The sequence below is a fragment of the Oryctolagus cuniculus genome, chromosome 20 (assembly GCF_964237555.1).
Source record: "Oryctolagus cuniculus chromosome 20, mOryCun1.1, whole genome shotgun sequence".
NCBI lineage: Eukaryota > Metazoa > Chordata > Mammalia > Lagomorpha > Leporidae > Oryctolagus > Oryctolagus cuniculus.
This window is the reverse complement of record NC_091451.1, coordinates 22,217,642-22,229,419: the sequence shown is the minus strand read 5'-3', so window position 1 is coordinate 22,229,419 and position 11,778 is coordinate 22,217,642. Positions and strand designations below refer to the sequence as shown.

The following is an 11,778-nucleotide window of genomic DNA, read 5'->3' as shown; positions in this document are numbered from 1 at the left end:
ATTCATTTATTTAAAGGCAGAGACAGAGAGAGGGAGGTCTCCCATCTGCTGGTTCACTCCCCAAATGGCCGCAATGGCTGGAGCCAGGAGCCAGGAGCTTCTTCCGGGTCTCCCACAGGGTGCAGGGGGCCAAGCACTTGGGCAGCTTTACCCGTTAGGCCACAGCACCGGCCCCCCGTGAACTCTAAGTTTACCCAATAAGAATCATCTCTAGGGGCGTGGCTGAATCTCCTGTGAAAGATACGCGCTTCTCTCAGGGCTGCTAAAGCTGACCGAGCCTGATCCTGGGGCGGCCCAGCACCCCGGCATCACCACGAGGGCGCAGTGGCCAGGGAATGAAGCGAACGCCTGGGAGAGCAGAGCCAAGAGGTCAAGGGTCATTCAGCTCACTGTGGCTCATGGTAAATCCCACAGACACTTCTGGTCCACAAATAAAAACCAAGTGCTGGAATCAGAAGGAAGAAACTGGCAGCGCGAGATGCCGCTTGGACCCCAAAGCTCCCCTCCCTCAGCGCGATTCGGCTGCTCTTGGGTGAATCTCCAGAGGGAACGCACAGCTCCACGGGGCCTCTGGCCGGCATGAAGTGTAGCTGTTTTAACCAGACTCTGGCGCGCTCAGAGAGAACACTCAGGAATGCATTATCAAGGTAGGCCGCGAGGGGCCTGCACTGTGGCACCGTGGGTAACGCTGAAGCCTGCAGTGCCGGCATCCCCTATGGGCACTGGTTCAAGTCCCAGCTGCTCCACTTCCGATCCAGCTCTCTGCTGTGGCCTGGGAAGGCAGCAGAAGATGGCCCAAGTCTTTGGGCCCCTGTCCTGCATGGGAGACTGGGAGGAAGCTCCTGGTCCCTGGCTTCAGTTCGAATCAACTATGACTGTTGCAGCCATTTAGGGAGTGAACCAGCAGATGGAAGACCTCCTTCTCTCTGTGTGTAACTCTGACTTTCAAATAAATAAACAAATCCTTTAAGATTTATTTCCTTATTTGAAAGTTACAGGAAGGCAGAGAGAGAGAGAAAGAGAGAGAGAGATCCTCCATCTACTGATCCACTCCCCAAATCCCTGAACAGCTTGGAGTCAAGGCTGGGCCAGGTTGAAGCCAGGAGCCCGGAGCTCCATCCATGACCCCAAAGTCTTAACTCACTACTCTATGCCACTCCCTTCCTCATTTATTTTTTTTTTAAAGATTTATTTGTTTGTTTGAAGGCAGAGTTACGGAGTTGAAAAGGCACCCAATACCGAGGCTGGGACAGCCCCGACTTTCTGGTCGAAGGCATGGTTGTTTGGTTCATAACCATGTCCTCGGTTCAGTTTCCTGGAACTTGCCTCTGCTGAAACAATGCAAATAATCACTCATTCCTTTGGGCATTCGTTTGCCGCACGCATGTTTGCTAAGCACCTGCTATCCCGTGTGCCTGGCACCGTGCAGGGCCTGTGAGTGAGGTACAGTAGGCAGATACAGCACCTGCTCCTCAAGAAGTTTATAGTGCGCAGGGGAAGACGGGTGGTTCTCCTCCAGAGCTCTCCCCCTCTGCCCCAGCAAGCTCTGCTGTTGCCCCTTGGTGCTTACCCCTCCCCCACCCCGGGTCCTCTCTGCAGGCCAAACACAGCGAGGACAAGTGCCGCTGGGCTGCTCATCAAAGGCCCCATTGAGAGCTGGCCATGTGTGGAAAGCAGCGGCACTGGGCCCGAACCTGACCCTGGGAGGGAACCTGACCCCGGGAGGCGCAGCTGATGGGAGTGCTTTGACAGCAGGTGCCTGTCAGCTTCTGTTCTCCCCCCTCCCGCCTCCAGTGTTTTCTTTTTTTGTTGTTTTTTTTGTTTGTTTGTTTTTTTTTTTTTTTTTTTTTTTTTTTTTTGCCAGCCTCAAAGTGTCACTTCCATTTGGAAGCACGGAGGAGGCCAGGTGTTGAGAGGACCCAGTCACCGCTCTGCCTGTTGACCAGGGGTGGAAACACCCAGGAAGCGTGGAGCTGCCGAGGAAGCGAGCTGGGCCCCTCTTCTCTCTGCCTGGGCCATGGGGGAGGTGGCTCCCTCCCATGGCTCCGCCTCAGAGCCTCAGCGGGTGGAAACCATGTTCCCCCGGCCAGGGGTAGCGTGCGGGGTAGAAGGGTTTGAGCTGTTGGAGACCGATTGTAAGAGATGAGGAGGGGCCAGTGCTGTGGTGTAGTGGGTAAAGCTGCCGCCTGCAGTGCCGGCATCCCATATGGGCACCGGTTCTAGTCCCGGCTGCTCCACTTCTGATCCATCTCTCTGTTATGGCCTGGGAAAGCAGTAGAAAGCAGAAGGCCCCTGCACCCTTGTGGGAGACCTGGAAGAAGCTCCTGGCTCAGCTCCAGCTGTTGCGGCCAACTGGGGAGTGAACCAGCCGACGAAAGATCCCTCCCCCTCTCCCTCTCCCTCTCCTCCCCTTCCCTCTCCCTCTCTTCCTCCTCCCCCTTCCCTCTCCCTCTCTTCCTCCTCCCAATCCCCCTCCCCCTCTCCCTAACCTTCCCCCTCCCCCTTCCTAACCTTCCTCTTCCCCCTCCCCCTCTCCCTACTCTTCCTCCTCCCCCTCCCCCTCTCCCTACTCTTCCTCCTCCCCCTCCCCTCCCCCTCCCTGTAACTCTGCATTCAAACAAATAAATGGTAGGGTGGGGCACGGAGTGTCCTCCCCACGGTGATGGCTGCTCCTGCACAGACGGTCCAGCTGCTGCTGGCCAAGGAGAGGCAGAAGAGGGAGGCGAGGAAAGTGAGAGCAGACAGCTGCTGCGGGCACCAAGGCCCCCACGTCTAAGCCACCAGCAGCGGCAGGAGCAGCAGAGAGCCCTGGACTTCTGCAGTGCCCCCCCACTCCTATTTCCACTTTGGCTTCTGTGAGCGGAAGCAGCTGCTCCTACCCCCCCACCCCGTGTTTTGTGTGGTCTGTGAAGATCTGCCTTGAGAACCTGCTCGCTGAGGGACGCCAGGCTGAGCGAATGACCAGGGAGTCATCAAAGCACGGAGGGGTGAGGGCCTCTTATACCGAGGCTGCCACTGCTTTGTCCTTCCACAGAGGCCGGGTGTAAAGATGTGTGGCCGTGTGTAGCCATACACCCTCTGTGTGTACAAGACCGCAATGCAAGGAGCATGGCCTCATTGAGCCTCAGTTTCTCTATGTGTATAATGGGAACAATAACACTCACCACACACCCAGCTGCTGTAAAGGCGAGAGAAGTTGGCATAGGTGAAGCACAGGGCACGACGCCTGGTTATACAGCACCAGCCCCTTGCTGCCCCACAAACTGAGCAGAGCTCACTCGCCCTACACACCTCTCCCCGCCCCACACAGCCTCATCCCAGCAGAGAGCCTGCAACCTGCTCTCCTTGCAGCTGCGCCCTTCCACAAACTCGGTCATCTCGTGTCCTTGGCACAGTGGTCTCGCCGTCGCTCTGGAATCCCACTCCCTCCCCGTGGTGGGGTTTGCGATTCCTCCACCAAAGCTGGGAAGCCAATCACAGGAGCTCTGCCCAAGGGCCTCGTCCAGCCAGCCCGGGTCACCTGCAAGGTCACCACTGTTTCCCAGCTTCTCGAGTGCGTTTCCCTCTGCTGCACAGTCACTACTGTGAGCAATGAACTTTGACCTTGGCAGGGAGCTCTCCCAGAATGCAACTGGTGTCTCTTTGGGTGACTGCATTATTATTATTATTTTTTTTTTAATGAGAGTGGATGCATGTCTTCCCAAATACAGAGTGGCAAGGGCTGAGGCCTGGTGCCCTGCTCTGTCTGTGAGTCTTTGTCCCTCCATCACTTGAGAGCAGGCTTGGCTTGCGAATGCCGCGTTCCTGAGGCTTGGTTTACAGAGGGCTGAGCTCTCCTGGCAGGAACTAAGGGCATCTTCCGCTGCTTGGAACCGACCCGAGCAGCGGCCTCTCCACTGCAGTGACTCCCCAGCATGCAAGATGAGAACTCCCACTGGGGGCCTCCCTGGGGTAGGGAGCCTGCACACTCACTGGGGGTCCCCCATGGGTACCTCCCTGGGGTAGAGGACCTGCGCATCCTCTGGGGGTCCCCCATGGGTACCTCCCTGCGATAGAGGACCTGCACATCAACTAGGGGTCCCCCATGGGTACTTCCCTGGGGTAGGGAGCCTGTGCACACACTGGGGGTCCCCCATGGGTACCTCCCTGGGGTAGAGGGCCTGCGCACCCACTGGGGGTCCCCCATGGGTACCTCCCTGGGGTAGGGAGCCTGCGCACCCACTGGGGGTCCCCCATGGGTGCCTCCCTGGGGTAGGGAGCCTGCGCATCCACTAGGGGTCCCCCATGGGTACCTCCCTGCAATAGAGGACCTGCGCATCCACTGGGGGTCCCCCATAGGTACCTCCCTGGGGTAGAGGGCCTGAACATCCACTGGGGGTCCCCCACGGGTACCTCCCTGGGGTAGAGGACCTACGTATCCACTGGGGGTCCCCCATGGGTGCCTCCCTGGGGTAGAGGACCTGCACATCCACTGGGGGTCCCCCATGGGTGCCTCCCTGCGATAGAGGACCTGCGCATCCACTGGGGGCCAATTCACTGGGGGTCCCCCATGGGTGCTTCCCTGGGGTAGAGGGCCTGCACACCCACTGGGGGTCCCTCATGGGAGCCGTCTGGGGGAAGGGAGCAATTGTCTAAAGAGGTTTTGTTGTTGTTTTTTCACTTTTCTGGCCCATTGCTAACATTAGGCAAGAAGAGGACTGTGAATTGGCGGATCAGATGCTCCCTCCCTGGGACACGCAGGGCTGCAGATGGTCGGAGGCCCTTACTCACCTCAGGAGCCCCCCCGCCCCCAGGGCCCAGCCAGTTCCTCGTCAGGTGGCACTGGCTGAAGTTCCTGCTGCTCAGTCCCCAAAGCCCCCACCCTCCACCCTCCCTTGCTTCCTGGCTGCCCTGCCCATCGCTGCCCTTGCAATCCCTGCTCCCTTTTATCCATAAGACAGCTGAGCCAATTTCTGTTGCTTGCTACCAAGAATCCTGTGTGACACAGTCAGCATTGCAATGGCTCCCATTTATTGCGTGAGGTCTGATGGGAGCCATTGTAGCTCCGGTGGTACCCCCAGAGTTGTCTTTCTTTTTTTTTTTTTTTTTTTTTTTTGACAGGCAGAGTGGACAGTGAGAGAGAGAGAGAGAGACAGAAAGGTCTTCCTTTGCCATTGGTTCACCCTCCAATGGCCGGCGCGCTGTGGCCAGCACACACTGATCCGATGACAGGAGCCAGGTACTTATCCTGGTCTCCCATGGGGTGCAGGGCCCAAGCACTTGGGCCATCCTCCACTGCACTCCCGGGCCACAGCAGAGAGCTGGCCTGGAAGAGGAGCAACCGGGACAGAATCCAGTGCCCTGACCGGGACTAGAACCTGGTGTGCCGGCGCCGCAAGGCGGAGGATTAGCCTAGTGAGCTGCAGTGCCGGCAGCCAGAGCTGTCTTTGTAACAAAAAGACATCGCCCCTGGGTGGGAACAGTTCAAAGAGGTTCCCCCTCAGGCAGACCAGTAACCAAGGACGCTCCTTCCTGCCGGTGGACAGAGCCCCACGTGGAGACAGAGCTCGGCCCAGAGCTTGCCCTGCGCTGGGAACTTCTGCACGGCCCTACCTGGCGGCCCTCGTGTCCTTCCCGTGGCTACTCTCCAACACAATTGTTTTCAACCATTCACAGAAAACCAAGGCTCAACCTCGCGGATGGTTAAGGGGCAGAGCCGGAGGCAGACTAAATCCCGACTCCAGGGCTTGCCAACCGCACCCCTCCCTCCCCCGGGAGGAGGAGGTGGCACGCGGAGAGGGGCCCAACTGTTGGAGTTAGAGAGGACTAGGAAACAAAGCCAGGGAAAGAGGACTTCAGGGTGACAGCCAGTCCGTTCAGTCAACAGCACCCTGCTGGGCAGTGTTCGCCCGGGGCTGTTTGACCAGCACCAGGCACAAATGCCCAGCACTCCCTGAAGTGACCACGTGAGACTCTGTCTCTCTATGGCCTCTTCCTGCCCTAGAAGCTGGAGTAAAGGTGCATATAATACAACTTCCCCGCGACCTAGCCATTGCGCTCCGAGCTTCTCCCCGAGGGAAATGAAAATCATGTCTACAAGAAGACTCGGACATAAATGGTCCAAGCGGTCCCAGACCAGAAACCAGACACTACCCGAATGTCCGCCAACCAACACAAGCTAGAGATGGCAGGCCGAATCTGTGCAATGGAATCCTATTCAGCAGTGAAGATGAAGAAACGCTGATACACACGACAAATTGGGTGCATCTCCTCGACCTCAGGTGACTGACAGAAGCTGGACTCTGAGAACAAAGGCACTGATGTGAAATCCACAAGACAAAACCAACTTCTGGTTGTGGAAGCCAGGACATTGGTTGTCTTTGGGGGTGGGTGGGACTGAGTGAGGGGAAAAAAAGACCTTTCTAGAGCTATGGAAATGTTCTATATCTTGCTTGGGGTGGCAGCTTCATAGGTGCACACACTGTCATAATTCATGGAACTGAATGCAAGACCTGTGCAGTTTGCTATACAGGGTCTTCCCTGGATATGTTCCAAGAAACCTACTGCATACTTGAATCCATGGATAATACCAAATCCCACACCCCAAACCCTATCCGTTCTGTGGAGTCAGCCAATCTTGGATCAAAAATATGTATTTTTTTAGAATTGCATCTGTATTGAACATGTACAGACTTTTTCTATATCATTGTTCCCCATACAACAACTATTGACATGGCATTTGCATTGTATTAGGCATTATAAGTAACCTAGAGATGACTTAAAGTATAGGGGCACATCACTTCTCTGCCTTTTGGATAAGATCAAGTGTAAAGTGTAGGGGCACTTTGACGAAATACCGGAAGCAGGCTACTTATAAAGAAAAGAGGCCTAGTTAGCTCCCAGTTTTGGAGGCTGGAAGATTAAAGGCATAGTGCAGGCCCTCATGCAGGTGTACGGATGGTGGGAGCAGGAGAGAGTTTGGGGAACGGAGCCCATGGTGAGGGCAGGAAGGGCCAAGCTTGCTCACTTGAACACAACCCTCTGGAAAGAACAACCCAAGGTTCCCAGAGAGACAGGTGGGTTCCTTTCTGAGAGCAACTCCCCCTAAGACCTAAGAACCTCCCACAAGGCCCTACCTCCTGAAGGTTCCGTGACCTCCCAATGCCACCACCCTGGGGACCAGGCTCCCCACACGTGGATCTTGGAGAGCACACGGGAAAAGGGGTCTGCAGCTTATTCTCCCCGGATCCCAGGATCTGGAACGTGATGAGCCCTGGTAGGAAACTCTAACAGCTCAACATACGCAATGTTTCTGCACAAGACGACCATGAACAGGAAACCCACGGAGCCTCACGTCATGGGACCCAACACTAACCCAGCTCGTGACGGAAGCACCACCCTCCAGTCAGAGCGCCGGTGCCTGCAGGGGTTCCGTAGGAAGTTGGAAAGGCGCCTGTGCGCGTGAGGAGCCCAGGGGAAACAGAGCACCTGCGGACAGGGACACCACAGCCGCCTCAGCCTCAAGGGCTCGCCGCGGAAGCAGCCCAGGACTTTAGGCTACAAAGTCCTGCCCCGACCCCGACGACGTCACAGGTGGTCCCAGCCTTCCCCCCGAGGAAGGTACCTGATAACCCTGGATCATGAAACCGGCATTTTACCTATTTCACAGCCTGCAAACCGGCTGTCCAGAAGAGAAGGGAGAAACTAAGGGCAGAACTGGACCCCACGCCCTGATGAGCCCCCGTCTGCAGACAGATGGCGCTCTCAGTCTCTCCTGCCGGTCAGGTGTGTTCTCTCCATGAACCTTGTGACCTTCCTACCCCAGCCTGACGGCGGGGGCACTGCTCAGATTCTGTCTGGAGAGGTGCCCATCTGTCCTGATGGACGCCTTGCCCCATCCAACCTTGCTACCTGGCTTCCCGCTCAACAACCTCTATTCCACCCATCTCCGCTCACACGGGGAGCACACGCCCACAACACAGCACGTGCCTTCTTTCTTTTAGAAACTCAGGAAGTCATCCCTGATACCTTTAATGGAGATTAAATTAAATGAATGCCATCGGTGTGTATTTTATTATGCAGTTCGCATTTTCCACATTTATTTGAAAGTCGTTCAAGGCTTGGAAAATCCACTGCTTTGAAATGGTCTGGGTTTTCGGGGTTAATTTCCATATTAATTTAAGCTATAAACATGATTAGGGAGTAAATCTACTGCCAATATATATATATAAATGCATGCTGAAATCAAAGGTACATTTGGGATTATCAGTGGATATAGATTTCCATGCCAAAGGAGCCCTTAATTAATATGAGGGGATGTAAAATTACTCCATTTTTGCTAGCTACATTTTTATGGAGGTCAGCTTTTGAAGTTTCACGCCACCCTATTCATCAGCAACTTCCGTTTCTTAAAATCATCGCGGATGACTCACTTCTGCTGAGAAGGGAAAGCACACTCAGAGGTAAGCCCTGACCTGCCTGCTCTATGAGCTCAAAGCGGGAGGACCCTCTAAGCGGGAGTGGACCACCCGCGAACAAAGAGCGAGCTCACCTCTGCTCACAGGGAGCTTGGCTCGGGGCTGGCTATCCCCTGGTCAGCCAGACTTCTCAGCCTTCCTCAGTAATGCCTGACAGCTTGACTTCTGAGTGCGGACAGTACATAGGGCAGTACATTATTTCAACCCTGTGAGGTCAATCTCTTTTCATCCCCACCCTATCAAGAAATGGGAACTCAGAGAGGTTAAAGAACTCGCCCAAGGTCACACAGCAACAAATTGACTAAGCCAGGGAGACCCCCTCCAGGCAATGAGCTGAGCAATCTGAATTTAATGTTCTGGTGTTTGGAAGTCTGGAAAGTTGTCTGCAAAGAAGAGAAACCAAGAGAAGGATCTTTAGGAGCCAAGCAGACCTGCTCTCACTCATGCAGAAACTCAACTTGGAAGTGCAGACTGGAAAAGCAGCAAGAGAGTCCCCCAGGAGAGCCCAGGAGACGCCATGGGGAGTAGATGCACCTGCTCCAGCCACCGACCTGCTGTCTGCACGTCCTTCCCGGCTTCTTCCTCCCCACCCCCTCTGCTGACTCACCCCGGGATCCCTCTGTCCCTCTCCCTGACCCTTCCCTGCCCCCTACTCAGCATCGGACGCCCAGTGCACCTTGCAACATGTCCCACGTGCAGCCAACCGTCATCAGCCTCTTGCAGCTGTGCCAGGTGTTGAGGAAGCGAGAAGCTGAACCCTGGCCCTGAAGAAGCTGAGAGAGACAGCAGGGTAGGGGAAAGGCAGTGGGGTTTGGGGTCAGAGCGGGGTTTAAATCTGAATCTCAGTGTACCAGCTATTCAACTTGACTTACCTTCCCTGAGCCTCTGCTTCGTTATTGCAAAAATGAGAATAATAAAACCTGCCTCTCGGGGCTAAAGTGCAATCGACATGTGATGAACGGGAAAGCAGCTGGGATGGGTGCTCTCGGTCTCCTGGCTCTGCACCCTGTTCCCTGCCCACAACAATGCCTTGGCTTTCCCTTGGAGAACCACTTCCCCCACTCCTTGTCTACCTGGTTTGATTGGGCAGACTCTAGCTTTTGTCTGGAGTGGGAGGGTGCCTAAACCAAACCAGGCCAATCAGAGTCTCAGTGTTTGCTTCAGTGACTGAGTCTGGGCCAATGAGATTTTGCCCCAGGATTGGGGGAAAAAAAAATCTCTCTGTTGCCTGGAGTCGCCGAGTTGGCTGAATATAAGATGAGTGCTGTGGCTGCCATCTTGCCACAGTGGAAGGGGAGCTTGCTTGAGACTGATCTCCACACAGAAGAAAAAAGGGAAGGAGTAGGGGAGAGAGCAAGGTTCCAGACACCTTGGAACACCTGAACACAGCTGTGGCGATGAGATTGACCCCAACTTTTCAGATGCTGGAGGTGACCAATTCCCTTTGGCTTTATCTACCGTGAATTGGCTACTGTTGTGAGTAGAAAGATGCTCCCCCACTGTCCCCAACAACACACTCACACCATCCCTGTGTGAAGCCCTAATTCCGTCTGACTGGTGTCACTGTAAAAGAGGAAGCTGACGCACAGAGACAGCAGGGGGCCACGAAGACAGAGATCTCTTCAGGCCCCGGGGAGCAGGGCCAGTGTGCGAGCCCAGGAGGCCTCAGGAGAAACCAAACCTGCACCGTATTGGCCTCGGACTTACAGTCCCCAGACTCAAAGTAAGATGAACGCCTCCTGCCCAAGCACTCACCAGGCCCACCCCTGCTTAGCTCCCGAGATCGGACCAGATGGGGCATGCTCAAGGTGGTGTGGCAGGGACTCCTATATCAAATGGTCAGCAATGAGTATTCTGTCGTTTCCGGTCAGTCCCGAAACATGACTGCCATCATATCACGATGAACCCCTATTGCTTCAGCCACTCCATGGCGTTTGGCTGTGGCAGCCCTCACATGCTACCATGCTACCACGGAAGGATGACTAATGCAGTTCCCCTACTGCCACCAAGGAACGAGAGAACCATGACGGCAACTCTTTGACCCCAGGTAGGAAGTCACCAAGCGTTCCAGACGGGAGAGAATCGATGCCGGAGGAGGAGTCGGATAGGACTTGGCGGGGTCAGAAGTGGGGAGAGCAAAGAACCCTGGGTTGGGCTTTAAAGAGTCAACAGAGGGGCCCGTGCCATGGTGCACTAGATTAATCCTCCACCTGTGGCGCCAGCATCCCTTATGGGTGCTGGTTCTAGTCCCGGCTGCTCCTCTTCTGATCCAGCTCTCTGCTGTGGCCCAGGAGGGCAGTGGAAGATGGCCCAAGTCCTTGGGCCCCTGCACCCATGTGGGAGACCTGGAAGAAGCTCCTGGCTCCTGACTCGGGATCCATCCAGCTCTGGCTGTTGCGGCCATCTGGGGGCATGAAGCAGCGGGTAGAAGACCTCTCCCTCTGTCTCTCACTCTCTCTGTCTGTAACTACCTTGCAAGTAAATAAAATCTTTTAAAAATGTTTTTAATTATCAAGAACTTCAACCTGTTAAAAATAAATCCATCAAGAGAGTGAAAAGCAAGCAACAGAGAGGATTGTTTGCCCAACATGTAGCCAGCATGGGATTTGTATTCAGAATATGTAACTCTCAAAAATTGGTTTTAAAAAATACAAACACAAAAGAGAGAAATGGACAAGAGAGTCCAAAAAGAAGACTTCAAATAACCAATAGACACAGGAGAATGCTGACGTCACTACTGATCTGGTGGACTCAAACTAAGGTCCCAGTGAGCTACCTAGAATTCACCTTAAAAGCCCAACAATCCCCAGGCTTCTGTGAGGTGTGAAGCCACAGGGACTCTACTAGGCTGACAGCGGGAGGGTAAATTTGTAAAACTGAAGCTGAACAAAGAAATACACCTTGACCCGCGGGTCCACTCCGAGATCTACACTCACGAGAAATCCGTGTACAGGAACACCTCGAGACACGGACCACAGTGTTTGCACTCTGCATAATATCCCCAAAGCTGGAAGCTACCCAAATGTCCATCAATGATAGACAAGATAAATAAATTGTGGAATGTCCCAACAACGGAGGACTACACAGAAATGAAAATAAGTAAATTACAAGCTCTGCGGCACAATATGGCTCAGTCCCACAAAGTTGTGTGAAAGAGGCCAGATGCAAAAGAGAATCTATTATAATCTGAGTGGCTCCAGTTCAGAAAGTGACGAATGAGCCGCAGTGGTGGGGTTCCGAGGAGTTGCTGCTTGGGGCGGGGGTGGGGTGAGAGGTGGTGGGGGGAGAAGCAGAGTGAGGACGGCAGGGGAGTGGGGGGCGG

The 11,778-nt window shown here is 54.6% G+C and overlaps 1 non-coding gene across 1 annotated transcript; it reads right to left on the bottom strand.

Moving 5' to 3' along the window:
- Window positions 1-10,289: 10,289 nt before the first annotated feature.
- LOC127484692 (small nucleolar RNA SNORD2) lies at window positions 10,290-10,357 on the bottom strand. The gene has a single exon (XR_007911856.1). It is a non-coding gene; the product is annotated as a small nucleolar RNA SNORD2 (small nucleolar RNA).
- Between the last annotated feature and the right edge of the window lie 1,421 nt (window positions 10,358-11,778).